This window comes from Panthera tigris, chromosome A1, assembly GCF_018350195.1.
Source record: "Panthera tigris isolate Pti1 chromosome A1, P.tigris_Pti1_mat1.1, whole genome shotgun sequence".
Classification (NCBI taxonomy): Eukaryota; Metazoa; Chordata; class Mammalia; order Carnivora; family Felidae; genus Panthera; species Panthera tigris.
Window position 1 is genome coordinate 57,596,172 of NC_056660.1, and position 20,001 is coordinate 57,616,172.

A 20,001-nucleotide genomic window follows, 5' to 3' on the forward strand; every position below is an offset into this window, starting at 1 on the left:
AAAATAAATAAACTTAAAACAAAATACACAGCAGGGTAGTACTTTATACCCATTAGGATGGGTAAAATGAAAAAAAAAAACAATAATAATAAAAAAACGTTATAACAGATGTTGCTACAGCTGTGGAAAAATTGGATCTTTTGTTCACTATTGATGGGATTATAAAATGGTGCAAACACTGGAAAACAGTGTGGAATTTTATCCCTAAAGTAAAAATAGAACTGCAATATGATACAATAATGCCACTTCTGAGTTTTATCCAAAATAATTGAAAGCAGAGTTTGGAAGGGATATCTACACACTCATTTTCATAGCAGCATTATTCACAGTATCCAAGAGGTAGAAGCAATCCAAATGTCCACTGATACATTAACGGAAAAAGAAAAAGTGGTATTTATAAATGTAAAGTGGAATATTATCCAGCCATAAAAAAGGAAATTTTGTCACATGCTACAGCATACATGAACCTTGTGGACATTATGCTAAGTAAAATAAACCAGTCACAAAAAGACAAATACTATATAATTCCACTTATATGAGGTATCTAAAGTTGTCAAATTCATAGAAACAGAAAGTAGAATGTGGTTGTCAACAACTAGGGGAAAGAGGAAACAGGAGTTGTTCTTCAATAGAGTTTTCAATGTGCAAGATGAAAAAGTTTGGGAGGTCTATTTCATAACAATGTGAATTTACTTAGCACTACTGACCTGTACAGTTAAAATGGTTAGGGTGGTAAATTTTATATTATTTATTTTTCCATCACAAAAAAAATCTTCAAGAAACATTTTCATAATTTAAATTTCTAAACCCATCTACCTTATAAATCAGGAATCAGGTAGGAGTATAGAGTAAACTCATTTTCAGACATGTTTTGGCACAATAAAATAGTTCACATAGATCCTTTTAGAGCACGCTCCTGGAAGACTTATTTTCCAAAACAGGGTTTGGGGGAGGATGTATGCTATGAATGCAGAATATACTAGATCCAGAGCATGGGACCTCCAGTACAAGAGTCAGAAGTTAGAAATTCTCCAGATGGGGTGCCTGAGTGGCTCAATTGGTTAAATGTCCAACTCTTGATTTCAGCTCAGGTCTTGATCTCACAGTTTGTGAGCTAGAGCCCCACGTCTGGTTCTGTGGTAACAGCACAGAGCCTGCTTGGGATTTTCTGTCTCCTTCTCTCTCTTTGCCCTTTCCCATTCACGTTTCTCTCTCTCTCTCTCTCTCTCTCTCTCTCTCTCTCTCTCTCTCTCTCTCAAAAATAAATAAATAAACATTAAAAAGAAGAAATTCTCCAGATGATAGGGAAGGGCTATGTCACTATGAAAGCTATATACCAAAATTAAAGAGGCCCCAAATTTTGTCATCAAAATCAATGCATGGCTTAGATGCTGCTGCTTCTGGTTCCTCCAACAATGAGCTACACAGACTGTATTTAGGATGGAGATTTATGGAAATCCAGATTTGCGTGAACATTTGGAACAACAAATAAATAGTAATAAAATGTGAACAAATTTATTTTGAAAGAATACATACTGAACAAACAGGGGAGTTGAATAGATTAAAGTCATTATGGATACTGACAAAACACTGAATTCATAGAAAAGATAGTGAGTATGTGTCCACTTCCCCCTAATTAAATGCTATTAAGAGAAGAGGAACTTGAACACAAATTCATGTGATCAAAATAAATACTTCATTAAAAGAATATGTAAGTATGTTTTCTTTTATATAAATAGAATACAAAAAAAATAAGAACCTAAGTCGACACCCTGAGGAGCCAATATATAATGCACCACAATTTTCTGGGCCTTGGCCAAATAAGACCAGAACACAATATGTCTATCTTCTTAGGAGCTCAATGCTTAAAGGGTGGTTTGTTTTGTTTTGTTTTTTTTTCATTTTATCACATTAGGACCAGCCCATATGCTAACTCCACAAACATCAACAGATACTAAGATTGGTAATGTTTGTGTATTTCTTTTTTAAATATTCAATCTACAGATTTCTGCTGTGGTTGTTATTGTCAGTAGTGCTTTTAAAAATAAATATATTTAGGCCTGTATCCAAAAGGAGAGCAAAGTGATGACAAGTTGAGAATTGTGTAAGAGAGAAGGATTGAGGGGATGAGGAGAGAGAGGGAATCCTGAAGACCACTAAAGGCAGGAATTTAATTTAGAGTCATTATTTTCAATTTGTTAGGGATTTGCCACAAAAATATCCGGGCTAATACTAAATTCAACTGATTGTTGGAGATCTCGTGTATTAGTCGCCTAACGGCTATTTAGAGACTCAGTTCTCTTATATTTTTTTTCCCTTTCACAACTTTCTTGAGCTTATTTTAACTAGATGGATGTCATATTGTGATCTCTTTCCAATCCCTCAACTTCAGCAGGAAGCTGGCTTGCAGCTGGAATTCGTAATGTGGTGATGTATCCCAGGACTGTCTGCAGTTACATGTGGCACTTCAAAGACTGTTCAAAGGGACCAAGAGAGAGAATCCAGGGACAGTCTCAGAGTGGCAAGGGGATCAACATGTGAGATGCTGTCTTTGAAGAACCACATGCAGCAGTGAGCGTCAGAGCTTTCATACATGTGGTATATTTTACTTGAAGAGCCAACTTGATGCACACAAAGAGGAACCTGGGAAGAATTAAAGCTCCAATGAGCCTGATTCACTAAGGAAAACTAACATTCTTTGTTATTTAAACATACATAGAAGAAGTCTTTATGACATTTAAATTTAGGAAATACACCAAAGAAAGAGAAGGAATGAAAAGGAAGTGAATCCCAGAAAAATAGCTGTGAGCATATAATGCTTATTTACTGATGTTTAGGTTAAAATAAAATAGTGTCTATAATTTCAAAAGTAATGTATTATTATTTACATAAACATAAAATATCAGTGTCTTTCTCTAAAGGACCTACCTTATTTCCTGTTAATTAATGGGGGAAAGGATGCATTAACCTTTTCAGGTCACTAATCAGCATCCCACCCATAAAGTCTAAATGTTGTTTACACATTCATACCTCATTGCCTGATACATGGTAATAACAACCATAACACCATAACAACCAATCCCCTCTAGAAGGGATGCTGTCAAACCAGTGGCTTGCTCTGAGACAGTAAAACCCACCATTGAATAACTCAGTGTGTTCATTTCTACCAGTAGCTTTGTTTAGATTAAATATAGCTTAAAACCTTAGTTCAATCAACATGTGCGTTCCTAAACTGCAAAGTGTATTTCAGGATGTATTATTATAATACAGAAAACATTTGTAATATATGGAGGAAATTCAATGAAAACATTTTCATTTGTGTTGACTAGAAAAATAACTAGTTTTTTAGCTACATTGAAACATAGTCTAAACTATTCTAAACATGGGCATTGCAAATCAAAATGAAATCACTTTGAGATAATAAGCCATCTTAGTCAGCAATCCATAGAGTAAATGTTAAGTTGTGGTAAGTGGAATCATCAGTAGTTGAAGTGCTATGATTTAATTTCTGTCCCTGGTCTTTGTAAACATATTTAAAATTATCATAAAACTCTGTTCATCTAGATAAAAATAAAATGCATATGAAAAAATATATTATGATTGTCAAGCTACTAGCTTGACAATAAAAATAATGCCACAGATGAAATGCCAACATAAGAAGGGAAAGCCTCAAGACCAAAGAGGTACGTGGGGTCTCAGAACCTTAAAAGTTTTGGGCATCATTAGAGAAAGGTCTGTGGTAGCAATTAACACTTAGTACCCTGCTTGTTAGTTCAGGATCAACTCCTTATAATTGCTGACCACATCAGAACCTTAATTTATATTTTTCAGTTTTGAAACATAGGAAATATTGGGGCACCTGGGTGGCTCAGTTGGTTAAGGGTCCAACCTCTGCTCAGGTCATGATCTCGCAGTTCATGGGTTGAGCCATGCATCGGGCTCTGTGCTGACAGCTCAGAGCCTGGAGCCTACTTCAGATTCTGTGTCCCTCTCTTTCTGCCCCTCCCCTGCTCACACTCTATCTCTTTCTCTCTAAAAAATAAACATTAAAAAATAAAAACATATGAAATATTTGACAAGGCATATTACTATGTTAATACATATGGAGGCTTTATATCTCTCTAAATTGAAGTGTATTATCTGTTTTTCTTCGCATGTGATTCTTTTGTTTTTTACTTTATTTCTTTGTTCTATATATATATTTTTTTTATTTATTTTTTTATTTACATCCAAATTAGTTAGCATATAGTGCAACAATGATTTCAGGATTAGATTCCTTAGTGCCCCTTATCCATTTAGCCCATCCCCCCCCACAACCCCTCCAGTAACCCTCAGTTTGTTCTCCATATTTAAGTCTCTTATGTTTTGTCCCCCTCCCTGTTTTTATATTATTTTTGTTCTGTATTGTAATTATTTAATAAAATTGTATATATTTAGGTTATATTATATATAAATACATATTATATGTAGTTAATATATAATAATACATGTGGTAAACATACATACAGTGAAATGATTACTGTATGCTAATAATATGCTAATTAGGATATCTATTTCCTCGTGTAGTTACCATTTTTTAAATAGTGACAGCGCCTGAAATCTTTTTCAGCAAATTTCTCAGAATTCAAACCATATTATTAGTTATAGTCATAATGCTTTACATCAGATCTCCAGAATTTTTCATGCTACACGAATGCAACTTTGTACTCTTTAAACAACATCTCCCCATTCCCCCCATCCCCCAACCCCTAGTAACCATTGTTCTACTCCCTGTTTCCACAGTTTTAGATGCCACATATAAGTGAAATCATACAGGGTTTTTTTTTCTTTCTGGCTTATTTCATTTATCATAATGTTTTCCAGGTTAATCCAGGTTGTTGCAAATGACAGGATAACAATAGCAATCATCTATTTCAGTCTTCAGAGTGTGTGTCATGTGTATATATGTACAAGTACACACATACACATATGCTCGATTGAAGTAATTTTAGAAGATATGTATTATTATAAAATAGCTCTATATCTGGTATTATTCGGGGAAAAAAAGTTCTGATTTAACTGAAATTTCCATTCAGATGGAATTAATGGGAGTATTTACATCAAAGGAAATGAAGAACAGTTTTTTCTATTTACTCTGCATTCCAGAGAGAAGGACATCTCAATATCATCAGTGTATTACAGAGATCTATAAATTCTGTTTTCTCCACAATGCTTTCTTGTTAATATTTTTGAAAGTATCATTGACTTACAATATCTCATTAGTTCCAGGTGTACGTCAGAGTGATTTGATATTTTTATATGTTATGACTCATCCCCATGGTAAATCCAGTTACCGTTTATCATCATGAAGAGTTATTAGAATATTATTGACTATTTTCCCTATGCTGTACATTACATTACCATGACATACTTTTGGCTAGAAGACTTACACCTTTTAATTCAGGTCACCTATTTCACCCACTCTCCAACCACTCCTCACACTGGTAACCAACAGTTTGTTTTCTGTATCTATGAGTCTGTTTCTGTTTCATTTTATTTGTTCATTTATTTTGTTTTTTAATGAAATAAGAAAAAGACAAATACCATATGATATCACTTAGAATCTACATATAATGAAATCATATGGTATTTTTCCTTCTTTGACTTATTTCACTTAGCATGGTATCTCTAAATCCATTCATGTTGTCATAAATGATAAGATTTCATTCTTTTTTTATGGCTGAGTAATGTTCATGTATTATATATATATATATTATATATATATGTATATAAATGTATTGCATCTTCTGCATATATTTCTTCAGACCAGTGTTTTCACACAAATGCTTTCTTTCTTCTTTTTGTTAAAGTTTATTTATTTATTTTTTTTAATATATGAAATTTATTGTCAAATTGGTTTCCATACAACATCCAGTGCTCATCCCAAAAGATGCCCTCTTCAATACCCATCACCTCCCCTCCCCTCCCTCCCACCCCTCATCAACCCTTAATTTGTTCTCAGTTTTTAAGAGTCTCTTATGCTTTGGCTCTATTTATTCTGAGAAAGAGAGAGAGTGGGGATGGAGAGGCAGAGAGAGAGGGAGAGAGTGAGAATTTCAAGCAACTCTGCACCAGCAGTGTGGACCCAAAACGGGGCTCGAATTCACAAACCTTAAGATCGTGGTTGGAGGTGAAACCAAGAGTCCAAGGCTTAACTGACTTAGCCACCCAGGCACCCTGACACAAATGCTTTCTTACCTTGATTTCTACATAAAATTTTGGCAAAAGGATGATCCAAAGATAGAATAACCTAAAAGGAAACAAAGTTGGAGGGTATGTAAAAATTATTTATAAAATAATAAGAATATAAACTAATAATGATTAAGAACCAATAGATAATATACTTATCCTGAAATTTCAGATAACATAGATATCCTCAAAATATGCATTATCTTTGGAGAAATATATTATCCACGAATTTTTCTATGAAAATTCACATTCATTCACAATAGTATTTTTCTATTACATCTTTAAAGGTTATGATTCTTCATATAAAAAACTGCATTTTAAAATACAGTACATGTTTTCTGTATGAATGATGTATGGAAATGTATAGAATTCCTATATAAAATACTATTTCAGAAAAAGTTACATAATAAATATCAAAAAGTAACTAGGAAATAAAGTCTTCTTAAAAGTTTTACTTCTTAAAAATAGTTTTACTTATTTTTTAAAAAACATTTATTTATTTATTTTGAGAAAGAAAGAGAAAAAGTGCAAGGCTCCCGGCAGAGACAGCATCAGAGGGAGAAACCCAAGCAGGTTCCACACTGACAGTGAGGAACCCAGTGCAGAGCTTATTCCCACTAACCCATGAGATCATGACCTGAGCAGAAATCAAGAGTTGGGTGCTTAAAAACTGAGCTACCCAGGCTTCCCCAAAAAGTTTTACTTCTTTATTAAGAAGGGAGCTACTTTTAAATTTTATTTATGGTACTTGTCGCATTGAATCCCTAAATAAAATTATTAAATTAAGGTAAATTCTACATACATGCAATAGGTGTGTGTGTGTGTGTGTGTGTGTGTGTGTGTGTGATCTACTTCCATTTCTAGTCTTTGTGCGCAGAAAAATACTGTGGTTACATTCATACTGCAAACAATCAACTGACAAGCCACAATTCCCTGGGGCAATAGTCTGAAATATTTAAACTCAAATCTTATATATAAACCAAGCACTCGAGATAGACTTGTATCTACAAAATAGCCAATTTTGCTTACTACATTGTTTACAAGATGCTTTCTTAAGTTTAACATTCCTCTAAGGAGTTTGCCAAACATTTTCCATGGATGAATCCTAAACAGTAAGGGGAGGAGGAAGAATTCAGAACAATTCCATATGGTCTACCTCATCTTTCTGCAGCACAAAATCAAAACGTATCTAAATCTCCATAATTTATTCTTTAAATTTATGCAAATTGTACACTCCATGCCATATCTTTCTTTAGTATTTAACGTCCCTTCTCAAAATCTTTAAGTAAACCTGGTATTCTGAAAAGCTATGTCATAATAAGTTTAATATAATCCCAGTGTGATATTATTTACCTTCAACAATATTTAGAAGTGGCTCTTTAAACAAATCTAATGAAAGATATTTTAATGAAAACCTAAAATGCTGATAGCTTTTGTAATCATTGTTTAAAATAGATGATTACTTACCCTAGATAGTAAAGTAAAAAATACCACATTAGTGTTAGCAATTCCTTATTCTCTTTCAAATAAAATAAGCACACACCTTTACATACTATGTAAATGTCCTAATGTTTGTGTGTCCCCCAAATTCATGTTGAAATCCTAATTTCTGAAGTAATGGAATCAAGAGATAGGCCCTTTTGAAAGAGAGAAGGTTATGAAGACAGGGCCCACATGATTGGAATTAATGCCCTTGTAAAAGAAGCCCCATAGAGCTCCTTAGCCCTTTCTACCATATGGGGACGCAGCAAAATTAAGCAGTCTGCAGCCTAGAAGAGGGTCTTAACCAGAACCTAACCATCCTGGCACCTGATCTTCAACTTCCAGCTTCCAGAACTGTGAGATGTATATTTCTGTTGTTTATAAGCTACCCATGTGTGTAGTATTTTGTTATAGCAGCCCAAGGGGACTAAGACAAAAAGGTAGCTGCTTCTGTGGTATAATTAATTTTTTTCATTATTTAGTTAAATTACAAACATTTTGAGGCAGCTTAAAATAGTACACATATTTTATATATATGCACTTTTGTTAATCATCAGCTTTAATGTAGACCATTTACATGCATTCCAGTACCAAGTGTGCAAATTGTATATGTGAAGATAGAGGAATGAGCTGGGCCCAAGGGAGCACTGGTCACAATAAGTGCTAAAATGAAGAGAGAACCTCACTCTCTGTATTGCTATTACACAAATTCATCTTTCAACAGATTGGATTTTCACCCTGCCAAATTTGCTTGGCATGGAAGATATCCATTTTTTTAAAAAGCACTAAATAAATCACTGGGAATTTCCTCCAATTAAACAAAAACAAACAAAATGAAAAAAGCCAAAGAACCTGAAATACCTTTTTTTTAAATCTTCATTTTCATTCAGCTACAATTACTTAGCATGTTAATTGCTTTCCAATGTACTTTGTCATTGCAAGAACACACTTTCATGCCTTCCAGCAGTAATATATAAAATGCTTACTATTATAACCTGAAAATGTTGAGAAGCACACAAATTAACAGATTTCCACACACCAAAGCTTAAAGAAACCATCTGAAGAGAAGCAGAAAACAGTACATGAATAGAAATTTTGTTATTCATTGTGTCCCTTCTCATACACACATAAACATAACCAAACACAGATACACATACATACACATACTCACACATATACCCACTTAGCACTGATTCTTACTGATAGTAAGGTCATAAATATATATTTAATGAGAAATAAATAAACCCATACTGTTCCACACTTGTGTACTCCAACACTATTGATAATAAAAGTAAGCCCAATGCAGCTGATGAGGAATGTAAGTAAAAGACACTAATTTACATCATCAGATTTGTATATTTAAAGATCATTCTGGTTTTAGAACATAAAATTGCAAGAGGTTACAAATTAAAGTAATGGAGGGTTAAAATGCTTATGTAGTAGTTAACAACAAAAAAAGAGAAACGGCACTAAGAATGGAGAAAATAAACTTATTTGAGGCCATTTTAGAGGCAATGCAGGTGCTTTTTCTCTCCATTTGTCATGGGATTCTGACATAGACCAAATCTTGGATATAGACCAGGGGATTTGGTAGAATGTGCAATCGAATGTGGGAGATACAATTAATTAAATACATAGATTTATAAACTAGAGTCCATGACATCTCATGGGATCCATGGATTTAATAGTTGCTTCACTAAGTAAAGCAAAAATCTTTATTTTCACTGACTTATACCTGAAATTCAGCATTTCATTCATTGTGTATGTAGGAAACTAATCCATTATTTTTTTTATTTGAATTTACCAGCAGTATAAATTACATATATTTTTATATTACACTGAAGTTGTTACAGCTTTACTTAATATTTTTAAAGTCTTCTAATAGACTACAACTTTGGAATTATGGTATTCATTAAATGTGCCTAGGTCTTATTTTATTGTGTGTAATGAAGAAGGACATACACTGTTTTATCATAAATTTGTTTCATATTTGATAACTGCATTGTAACATAATGAATTCCTTTGTAATCTTAGGTATTTTATTTTATGGATTAGTAAAACAGTTTTTCATAATTTCCCACTGGGCAATGAAATGTTGAGAAATCCCATATACAATAGTACAACTATGTATATTAGCCTTCTCAGCAGAGTCTATCCTTGACAATAGGAAAGACTTGATTGTATGTTAAGTAGTTCACCAAATCCTGGTGATGATGATTGTTTTTTTCCCTATCTTCACAATTTTACCTTATGGTATAGAATACCTAGCAGCAAAACATAGCAAAATTGTATGTCAGAATCTGAGGTATGACCCTGAATTGAAGGAAGGCCTGATGGAAGAAGTTAGACAAAAGAATCATAGGAGATGGGTAGCACATCTACAGAGTGTTTTCTTACTGAATGAGGAGAAAAACTTCTGTGGGACAGTTCAAGAATCAAGATGCAAAGCTCTGATAACATGGCAGGAGATGCAAGGGAATGTTGTCAACAATAAAACTAAAACTCTAATTTCTAGAATACCCCTTGGTAACAATAGATTTGAATGTATCACTGAAGCTTAAAATGAAATTCTCTTTATATATTTTTCTAGATTTCTTGTTTGGGTACACACTGTATATCCAAGACAAGAATTACTCTTCTGTTATTACCTTTCTTGTGGAAAAAATTATTGACTCTTAATCTTTGACACAGTGACTGTGTACACTTGAATGACAGAATTGAGTCAAGAAATGTTCAATACCATGGCATTAAAAATTGCTGCCAGAACCGTTGCTAGTTTCAGTAGTGGATGTACGTAGGTAAAAATCTCCATCATTTTAACACTAAGCCTCTGAATTTTTATAATGGTTAGGAAAGGATATTTCACAGACAGTTGAGGATATCATATCAGTGAACAACAATCAAGCATATTTAAGGCAGGGAAGGAGATTTAAAATGTATTTGATTCAAAAAAATCTGATGTCATAAAGAACGAAAGAAAGAAAAAAAGTCATGAGTGAGGCATGAGAATATCACCACTTCTTTTCTTATAGAACTCTTGACATCCCTTAGGCCATAGGCAAAGTCTAACTATAAAAATAGATTGTCCTTTGTTTAAGGAATTAGAAATTATATTTAAGGGTCTTTAGTATATGCAATAGTTACCTGGAGTTAGTTGTCTTAAGCCTACTTTGGGTCAACTGGAAGTCCCCAAGTAGGCTGTTGAATCACAGAAATCATGTGCATTGCTAATTCTTTCTAGTGTCACCCTCCATTTAACCCTGTGTGAAAGAAGTCCAAAACCTATTTAATGTTTTTTGAAAAAAGACTGATATCTAATAATAAGATATTTTCTTTCTCTTTGATCATCAAAAAATAAAAATATAGATGCAGATTCCAAGATCCAAGGGTTTGTCTTTTTTACTTTGGCTTTTCACTTGATGAAATTTGTTTCTTTCTTATTGTACTTAAAGAACTTCCCTGAAAAAAGATTCTGTCATCCCACTAGAAAAAATAGTGATGATGTCTATAATGAATTCTAGTGAAATTATTAGCGAATGGCACAGGAAAATTAACTGAAATAGTTGCATTACTAAAGGGGTGGAGGGACTTCAGTGGAACCCAGTTAGGCTTTACTACCTGTACTGAAAGCAGTGGGAGTAGTGGCCACTGTGACTTGCCTCGAAAGTGTGTCCTAGACTCAACAGGCCAGATTAATCTAGTCCCAGATTTTATCACAGTTCATCATAACATTACGGATCTGAGAGGGGCTACACAGATGTTGAGATAAATCATCAAACTTGGAAAGAGAAAGACAAGACAAAATGCAGATTAGGGTTTTCAAATGGAAACCTTCATCTCGAATTTTATTTGCTGTTGTTGGAGGACAGTTGGCTTCTTGCCATAAAGACCCTGACAGTAATATTTTGATGGAACTGTCAATGAGGGCTACTAGGGTGTTTGTTTATAAAAGAAAATAAACAGTTGACTTTTTCGAAACACATTAATGCCTTGCTTCCCCAGAATTTCTTCTACTATAATTTGTTTTACACATACAGGAAACAGTTGCTATATAGCAAAGTATGGGTAAATTCGAATAGACCAAAGTTTTCAAAGTGTTTGGTTGCTTAAGAGAGAAAAATAAAATTACTATGTTGGAGATGAGAGGATAATAAACTATTAGAACACAAAGCAGTAGAACTTGGGAGTTGTGTTTTCTTAACTGGTAATTGGCATGACTACTGATTATTGAATAGTTTTCCTTTCTCTCTGTTCTTTTCTTTTCCTTCCATAACTTAAGAAACAAAATATTATATATATATTTTGTTATATTGTATATGTATGTATATATGTATATATTCTTCATCATATCCCAAAACAGTTTTAAATCCCATTAAAATCCACAAAGGATAATTATTATTATTTGTGTTTTAAAAATGAAAAAAACTGAATCTATTACTCGTTCTAGTTAATGGAACCTAACTTTGAATCCAAGTCAGGATATTTGAGGATTAGTTTATTTCCCCTTGAAAAGGAAAAAGTTGCCAGTTTAATCATTCATTCACTCATTTATTCAAGTGACAAATATTTACTGAGCCCCTAGTATAAGCTAGACACTTGGGGAATATATTAGTAACTAGTCACTTGGGGAATATATTAGTAAACAAAATGATTGAAGATTGCTGCCTTGTAGTTTATGTTTTAAAATGAGAGACCTACAACAAATAATGAACATAATACATAAGTGAATCTTTAGTGAAGTAGAATTTCAAGACTGGATGAGGGGTGGAAAAAGGAAAGAGAATGAGGGGTACAGAGAGCATTATGGAGATAGCAGTACCGAAAATGTAGGTTTTGGGGGTTTTATAGCACCTTATATAACCTAGGAATAAAAATAAATGAGTCCCAGTGACTTCCACTCTGATAATAGTGGCAAGGATTTGTGTGTTGAGAAGAAGGGGTTATTTTCTGGGACTCTTCTCATTTGGTGATGGAGGCAGAAGATCTATGAAGTCTTCATCTCAGTGCATAAGCCTCTCCCAGCCCTGTTATTGCTGAAGATGTAGAGCTGGGGTGTTTCACACTCAGAATAATGTTTAGACTCATTTTTGTCTCCATTTTGGGGAAAAAAATGACCTTAAACTAAGTATGTGTGCTCTATTTTGGCCACTATTAGGCAATTGGAAGAATTCTATTGAAGCAATGTTATACCAAAAGTAAAGGTTGCACCCTCACCTGACATCTACTTATTCTTTCTATGAAAGAAGTGAAAAGTGCCTAGCACTGCTGAGTCATGTGAGCCACTGATATAGTGTCCAGAATATGTTTCCGTATCTACCATGATGTTTGGGGGTAGAAGGAATACCTTCACTAAACTATAATCTTGATAACCTAGACTTGACCTAGTAATTTTTCTGTAGTATAGAACCCAGCTGACTATGGCTCATTTTGTTTCTTGGAAAACATTCTTAGCTTCCAAAGTCATGAAGAATTGTATTAGTTTCCTAGGGGTGCTATAACGAGTTACCACGAAGGTTGCTGTTTAAATAAGAGAAATTCATTTTTTCACAGATTTGAAGGCCACATGTCTGAAAGCCAGCATGACCATGCTTTCCTGGAGTGGGGGGTGCTCTAGGGAAGAATTAGTTTCTTGCCTCTTCTAACTTCCGCTGGCTGCCGGGGCATTCTCGGGTCTCTAGCCTCATCAACTAATCTCTGCCTCCATCATTACACTGTCTTCTCCTCTGTGTGCGTCTCTGTGAAATCTGCCTTTGCCCCTCTCTTAATAAACGCATTTGTCATGGCATTTAGGGGCTCACCTGTGTAATCCAGGATAAGCTCTTTCTCTTAAGATCCTTAACCTAATCACACCCTTTAGCACATAAGGTAACATTCACAGGTTCTGGGAATTTGACATGGATATCTTTAAGGAACTATTTGTCTACCTAACACAAGAATAATAAATTAAGACAACACTTAATTTACGTGTTAATTTAAGACAACATCTATGTGTGTGTGTCTGTATTTCAGACCATGATCCATTAAGATAGTATAAATAACCAATTCTTTTTTTTTAACCCATTCATTTATTCATGAATTACTAATCATTTTCTGACTTTTTTCCATATGGTATATCTTGAGAAAGACATTTTGAATATTTATTTGTATTCACTTTGCATCATTCTGTCATTATTTTGGCAATCGCATGAGGGTTGTTTAGTCCATCATTAACCTGCAAATAAAATTGTGGTAACAACAACATATAATCAAGGAATGAAAAGAATGTCTCTGTTTTCAATATGTAATTCTGTCCAATATGTGGTTTTAGTTCACATACCACTTCACTGAATCTAATGAAACAATCCAGTTTTTTTCTGTATTATTTTTTTACTTTAATTCCAATATAGTGAACGTACAGCATTTTGTTAATTTTTGGCATACAATATAAGATTCAACAATTCTGTACCTTACTCAGTGCTCATCATGTTTAAGTGTACTCTTAATCCTCTTTAACTATTTCACCACCCACCCCCACCAACCTCCCCTCTGGTAACCATTAGTTTGTTCCCTATAGTTAAAACTCTTTTCTTGGCTTGCTTCTCTCTCTCTCTCTCTCTCTCTCTCTCTCTCTCTCTCTCTCTCTCTCTGTCTCTCTCTCTCTCTGTCTCTCTCTCTCTTTTCTTTTCCCCTTTTGCTCACTTGTTTTTTTCTTAAATTTCACATATGAGTGAAATCATATGGTATTTGTTTTTCGGACTTATTTAGCTCAGCATTTTATATTCTCTAGCTCCATCCATATTGTTGCAAATGGCAATATTTCATTCCTTTTTTATTGCTGAGTTATATATATACCACATCTTCTTTATTCATTCATCTGTCAGTAGACACTTGAGCAGCTTTTATAATTTGGCTATTGAAAATAATGCTGCAATAAACATAGGGTTGCATATGCCTTTCCAAATTATTTTTTTTCATATTTCATAAATACCTAGCAGTGGAATTACTGGATTATGTGGTAATTCCATTTTAAAATTTCTGAAAACCTTCCATACTGTTTTCTACAATGGCTGCAAGAGTTTGTATTCTCACCAATAGATCAAGAAGTCTCCTTTTTTTTTTTTCACATCTTCAATACTTGTGTTGTTTCTTGTGTTTTGGATTTTAGCCTTTCTGACAAGTGTGAGGTGATATCTTATTGTGGTTTTGATATGCATTTTGATTTGCATGAGTGATTTTGAGCATCTTTTCATGTATCTTTTGGCCGTATGTGTTTTCTTTGGAGAAATATCTGTTCATGTCTTCAGTTCATTTTTGATTGGATTATTTGGGGTTTTTTTGTGTTGAGTTTTTTAAGTTCTTTATATATTTTGAAGACTAACCCTTTGTTGGTATGTCATTTGCAAATATCTTCTTCCATTTAGTAGGTTGTCTTTTAGTTTTGTCGATTTTTTTCATTTGCTCTGCAGAAGCTTTTAATTTGAAATAGTCTCAATAGTTTAATTTTGCTTTGGTTTCTCTTGCCTCAGGAGGCATATCTACAAATATGTTGCTATGGCTAATGTCAGAAAAATTATTGCCTATGCTCTTTTCTAGGATTTTTATGGTTTTGGGTCTCACATTTAGATCTTTAGTATATTTTAAGTTTGTTTTTGTGTATGGTGTGAGAAAGTGGTCCGGTTTCATTCTTTTGCAGGTAGCTGTCCAGTTTTCCCAGCACAGTTTTTTGAAGAGACTGTCTTTCTCCAATTACATATTCTTTTCTCCTTTGTTGAAGATTAATTGCCCATGTGTGTGTGGATTTATTTCTGGGTTCTCTCCTGTTTATTTCCATTAATCTATGTGTTTATTTCTCTGCAAGTACCATACTATTTTGGTTACTATAGCTTTGTAGTATATCTTGATATCTGGGGGGTGGTACCTCTAGTTTGTTTTCTTCTTTTTCAAGATTACTTTGGTTCTTTGGGGTCCTTTGTTGTTCCTTACAAATTTTTAAATTATTAATTCTAGCTCGGTGAAAAATACTGGTGGTATTTTGATAGGATTGCGTTAAATCTGTAGATTGCTTTGGGTAGTATGGACATTTTAATACTATAAGTTCTTCCAGTCCATGAGCATGGAATATCTTGCCATGTCTTTTTTTCATTTTCAGTTTCTTTTATCAGTGTTTTATAGTTTTCAAAGGCTAGGTCTTTCATCTCCTTGGTTAGCTTATTCCTAGGTATTTTATTATTTTTAATAAAATTGTAAATGGGTTTGTTTTTCTTAATTTCTCTGTTATTTACATATTAGCGTACAAAAATGTAACATATTTCTGTATATTGATTTTGTATATTTCAACCTTATTGAATGCATTTATCAGTTCTAGTGGTTTTTTAATGGAGTCTTAAGGGTTTTCTACATATAGTATTAGGTCATTTGCAAATAGTGGAAGTTTTACTTATTCCTTACCAATTTGGATGATTTATATTTCTTTTTCTTTTCTGATTGCTATGACGAGGTCTTCCAGTAATATGTTGAATAAAAGTGGTGAGAGTGGACATCCTGGTCTTGTTCCTGATCTTAGAGGGAAAGCTCTTGGTTTTTTGCCATATGATGTTAGTTGTTGGTTTTACTATATAGCCTTTATTGCATTTAAGTATGTTCTCTTAAAACCTACTTTGTTGAGGGTTTTTATCATGAATGGATTTTTTTACTTTGCCAAATGCTTTCTCTGCATCTGTTGAAAGGATCATATGGTTTTTACCCTTACTCTTGTTGATGTGATGTATCACATTGATTCATATGTGAATATTGTACCACCCTTGCATTCCAGGAATGAATCCTATTTGATCATGGTGAATGATATTTTTAATGTATTGTTGAGTTTAATATGATTATATTCTTATTTTGTTGATGTTTTTAGATATCAGCCTGTAGTTCTCTTTGTCTCTCTGTCTCTGTTTCTCTCTCTCTCTCTCTTTTTTTTCTTTGCAGTTTGTTATCTGGTATAAATAACAGATTCTTGATATTTGATGTCAAACTGTAAAACTAATAAATGTTGTAAGGGTTACTGTTATATTTATTATTATATTATTTATTACTATAGAATAAAATTAATCTTTTTTCACCTCTTTAAGTCTGAAAAAAATATTTGTGAGTTCTATAAAGTTAAGCCTGATGTAATTATGTACCAGCATAGTATTTTAGCAAAACTATGCTAATATATTTTGAGATATCTTATGTGCCAGACATTGTTCTTACACGTTTTGTGTTACCTCACTAAATACACTCAAAAACTCTGTATGATATGTAAAGATGCTGGAGGGTGGGAAGGGTGGCAGTACATTTAGTTCAATTTTCCCAAATTTCTATAGGATTTGAAGTCAAACACTTTGGCTCCTGATTCTGCCCTGTTGACTATTGCTCTAGGCTGCAATTATAAAGGTCAGTAAAATGAGATATGTTTATTTAAGAGAACTATTTTAAGTTATTATTTGGAAATTGGTGGGTGCAGCAACAGCTTTATGTTGATTAGTCACTCAAGACTTACTGTTTCCTTAATCACAAAAAGTAAATAAATATTTTAGTTTTTCTGCTTCTTAAAATATTACTGTTGGGTCCATTTCAAAATAAAATTATAATGTTAATTATTATAATTTTATGCTTACTATTTATTATATTTTTACATTAGTACTTTGTAGGACCTGTCAACATCACATAAATACTTTAAAAATTTATAATGCAATGTATTAATTTTAAAAACTGACTTGAGTTTTAATATTGCAGAACATTAATATTTTTGTAATTTACAACATGTATTCACATGCAAATTTGTGATTGTGAAAGAATCATATGATGTTGGTAATTCTTTGAGGAAGGGAAGAAAATTAATCTTTTTTGGGCTTCCATTATATGCCAGGCACTTCACACTTTATTATTTATCTCTTTGATCTTCACTACAGCACTCACCCAAGTTGCAGAGGAAAAGGAGATTATTTTTTTAATATTATATATTTTCATATAATTAAAAGTTACAGAGATTGATAAGATGTGTTTAAGATACGATAAAATGGATTAATTAATTTATATATAGTAGACATAGACACACACATTTTCAGATTGAGAGTAAATAGCAATTAAGTGATTTACGTAAGTTACCTGCATATAAATAGTAAAACTAATAAATGATCTAGTTGGGCTTTCATTTAAACTTCAGTATGTAATAAAAATCTCTTTTAATTAAGTCCATGAATACGAACCACCCTTAGGATTGTAAGTCCTATATTGGTAGAAATTCTTTTTCTTAAATTCTGTTTTCTACTAGATGTTTCTTTTTTGTTTCCCTGGAATTTATATTTAATAGCTGCTTAAGTTCCATGTATTTAAATTTAAATTAATTCAGAGAAGATTTAAATGAGCCTTATCTAAGAAATGGTATTTGTATGATTTATACAGCAAGCTTTGCAATTTCATTAGCCAGGGTTCTCTGGAGAAACAGAAGAGAATCAGTAGAATAAATATGTAAGTATATGTGTATTTATATGTATATATGCATACATATGTGTGTGTGTGTGTGTGTGTGTGTGTGTGTGTGTGTGGAGAGAAGCAGGGAAGGAAGGAGAGGGAAAAGAGAAAGAGAGAGAAAGAGAAAGAGGGAATCTTGTGACAGCTGGCAGATCCAGAATATGTGGCACAATCTGGCAGGCTGGACACTTTAGGTCAGGAGCTGATGTTGCACAATTTCTTCTTCTTCAAGAAAAGCTTAATTTTGTTCTTAAGGCCATCTAACTGATTGGATACATAAGCGCACATTATCTAAGCAATCTTCTATATACTTGAAGTCAACTGATTACAGATGTTAACTGCATCTAAAAATACCTCACAGCAACACCTAGGTTAGTGTTTGATTGAATTAATATATCCTCACCAAGTTGACACATACAAGTAACCACCACCTCCTTTTCTCTTTATATGTAGGAAATAAATTTAGTCACTAAAAATTCAAAATTATGTACTTTCTTCTAGCATGGTATCTCCCATCACACTTTTCCTACACGCTGAAAGAAAATGGTGTAATATTTGTATCAGTTAGTATCAGTCTTCCTTCTGTATTTCATGCTATACTTTTCTAACTTTTTAATGTTATTTCTTCTCTTCCCTCTTTTAAGAGCAATGTCTTGCAAATCAAAGCATGCTTGATGCTGTTAAAAGAACTAAGCGGCAATAATACCTTCGTAATTCTATGGAAACAAATGACAAGGATTTGACAATTTTCAAAGCAGGGTATTATACCTTGTTCTTACAACTTTATTTTTCTCTCCTTAGATTAAACATAATTGGGATTTTGTTGCTTTAAAACATGCTTTTCTTGTCTTATAACATCCAGGACTTGCCTGCTGTCTTTGTTCAACAAGCTTCAAACATGCAAAGATATGAGATGTGATCAGGTACCATAGTGACTAATTTTAACAATGAACAGTAGGAGGGTTAAATATAGGCATCAGCATGCCATTATATATAATCAGTAACGGGTACAGTAAAAGCATGGAAAATAGCTGGAGGATAGTTTTATTATAAAGCGTCGTGACTCGAACAAAGTGGAGGAAAGAATGTAATGTTTTGACTAATGGAGTCTCTTTTTAAAATGCATTTGGAGAGAAAAAAGCTAAATTAGTTTCAATCGTGTCTGCATCTTTAGCTATGCATGCACATTGCTTTCAATCAAAAACAAAAGAAGAGACAACTTTCTAAATGTTATGAATGAAATTGTTTATTTGTGAGACAAATAAATAAGCTATTAATGCTTGAACATTATGTCTTTGAAGTAGCCATGTTTGAATAATATTCACAACCAAGTAACAATCATTCCCAGATTATGTTCATCTAAATTACTTCGAGTTGTCTTTTCATTTGCCTCATAAGGATTGGATTATCATTAAATCCTTCTTGCAAAAATAATTGATGGGCATTTCTGGGATATTTAAGCATTGCTACTAAGATTTACTAATGGTATTTTTTCTGTCAAAGAAATCAGAAAACTTAGATAACCTCCAAAGTTGGGGTCATATGACTGAAGAAAACCCCCTTATTTCTTTCACCACCAGGCCCACAGACAGTTCTGATGCTCAACATGTATGACCTTTCCTCTACTTATCCCTTTAAAATTCAATGAAGATTCATGTCCAGTTCACCTCCCAGGTCTACGGAATAGTGTTTTTCCCTTTGAATGACATTTTATAGCTAAAATTATGCCTCGGGTAATTTACACTTTCTGACTTAGTAGGCTTGCTTCAAAATCTTTCAGCCATGTGGCCTTGGGAAGATTATTTAAAC